Genomic DNA, 2,500 nt, shown 5'->3' on the forward strand with positions numbered 1-2,500 from the left:
AGACTTGGTCTCGCTGGCGCAACCGAAGTGCCAGGCTGGATAACTCATTAACCAGAAGGCGGCTGGAGGCAGGCAGGGCTGATGGCTGAGGCCGGGTGGAGGCCACCCGCGGCCGGGAAAGTCAAAAGTCCCGTTGTGTGGAAGTCTATGAGGTCAGATTCGGCCGCCTTACCGGGCCTGCGGTTGATGGTTTCCCGCTTGGGCAAGCGAGTCGGCCCGGCAAAGTGGCCACTTGCATTTTCTGGCAAGTGTCTGCGAACAACGTTAATGAGTTGAACCTCGGCAATTGTCGGAAGTCCCGATGAAGAAATGAAAATGCCCCTTTTGCGGGGATTTGGATGCTCATGGCCGGCAGCAGGTGGCCCGACGCCCCGCCAACTTGACACTTGTCATTTCTGTCCTTGGGGGTTGGCGGGGTATCTGCACAGAGGTAGGAGGTGGCAGAATCGAGACTTGGTGAGTTTTCCAAACAAACGTCTCGAGCCTCCAGGTCTGCAGAGACCGACCAGGGCTGCCGCCCAACCGACTATTCACCCTTTTTGGGCGGGAATTTATTCCCTTTTTGCCCATTTTTCGGGTTTTTGGTCGGGCTTCAAAAGCGGCTGCCCGAGGCCTGGCAGAGGCCGGGGCATGGTCCCCGATCGCGCCAGGCGGCTCGCGCGACGCGATTAGGCCCCGAAAGGAGTCGGGAAATCGGCAGACCTGCCCGAGTTCAGCCCGCGGGGGCGGGGGGCAGGTCGGTTCGGCTCAAATCATTAACCAAAGCCGAGACTTGGTCTCGCTGGCGCAACCGAAGTGCCAGGCTGGATAACTCATTAACCAGAAGGCGGCTGGAGGCAGGCAGGGCTGATGGCTGAGGCCGGGTGGAGGCCACCCGCGGCCGGGAAAGTCAAAAGTCCCGTTGTGTGGAAGTCTATGAGGTCAGATTCGGCCGCCTTACCGGGCCTTCGGTTGATGGTTTCCCGCTTGGGCAAGCGAGTCGGCCCGGCAAAGTGGCCACTTGCATTTTCTGGCAAGTGTCTGCGAACAACGTTAATGAGTTGAACCTCGGCAATTGTCGGAAGTCCCGATGAAGAAATGAAAATGCCCCTTTTGCGGGGATTTGGATGCTCATGGCCGGCAGCAGGTGGCCCGACGCCCCGCCAACTTGACACTTGTCATTTCTGTCCTTGGGGGTTGGCGGGGTATCTGCACAGAGGTAGGAGGTGGCAGAATCGAGACTTGGTGAGTTTTCCAAACAAACGTCTCGAGCCTCCAGGTCTGCAGAGACCGACCAGGGCTGCCGCCCAACCGACTATTCACCCTTTTTGGGCGGGAATTTATTCCCTTTTTGCCCATTTTTCGGGTTTTTGGTCGGGCTTCAAAAGCGGCTGCCCGAGGCCTGGCAGAGGCCGGGGCATGGGCCCCGATCGCGCCAGGCGGCACGCGCGACCCGATTAGGCCCCGAAAGGAGTCGGGAAATCGGCAGACCTGCCCGACTTCAGCCCGCGGGGGCGGGGGGCAGGTCGGTTCGGCTCAAATCATTAACCAAAGCCGAGACTTGGTCTCGCTGGCGCAACCGAAGTGCCAGGCTGGATAACTCATTAACCAGAAGGCGGCTGGAGGCAGGCAGGGCTGATGGCTGAGGCCGGGTGGAGGCCACCCGCGGCCGGGAAAGTCAAAAGTCCCGTTGTGTGGAAGTCTATGAGGTCAGATTCGGCCGCCTTACCGGGCCTTCGGTTGATGGTTTCCCGCTTGGGCAAGCGAGTCGGCCCGGCAAAGTGGCCACTTGCATTTTCTGGCAAGTGTCTGCGAACAACGTTAATGAGTTGAACCTCGGCAATTGTCGGAAGTCCCGATGAAGAAATGAAAATGCCCCTTTTGCGGGGATTTGGATGCTCATGGCCGGCAGCAGGTGGCCCGACGCCCCGCCAACTTGACACTTGTCATTTCTGTCCTTGGGGGTTGGCGGGGTATCTGCACAGAGGTAGGAGGTGGCAGAATCGAGACTTGGTGAGTTTTCCAAACAAACGTCTCGAGCCTCCAGGTCTGCAGAGACCGACCAGGGCTGCCGCCCAACCGACTATTCACCCTTTTTGGGCGGGAATTTATTCCCTTTTTGCCCATTTTTCGGGTTTTTGGTCGGGCTTCAAAAGCGGCTGCCCGAGGCCTGGCAGAGGCCGGGGCATGGGCCCCGATCGCGCCAGGCGGCTCGCGCGACCCGATTAGGCCCCGAAAGGAGTCGGGAAATCGGCAGACCTGCCCGAGTTCAGCCCGCGGTGGCGGGGGGCAGGTCGGTTCGGCTCAAATCATTAACCAAAGCCGAGACTTGGTCTCGCTGGCGCAACCGAAGTGCCAGGCTGGATAACTCATTAACCAGAAGGCGGCTGGAGGCAGGCAGGGCTGATGGCTGAGGCCGGGTGGAGGCCACCCGCGGCCGGGAAAGTCAAAAGTCCCGTTGTGTGGAAGTCTATGAGGTCAGATTCGGCCGCCTTACCGGGCCTGCGGTTGATGGTTTCCC

The sequence above is a fragment of the Pristiophorus japonicus genome, unplaced genomic scaffold (genome assembly GCF_044704955.1).
Source record: "Pristiophorus japonicus isolate sPriJap1 unplaced genomic scaffold, sPriJap1.hap1 HAP1_SCAFFOLD_2462, whole genome shotgun sequence".
NCBI lineage: Eukaryota > Metazoa > Chordata > Chondrichthyes > Pristiophoridae > Pristiophorus > Pristiophorus japonicus.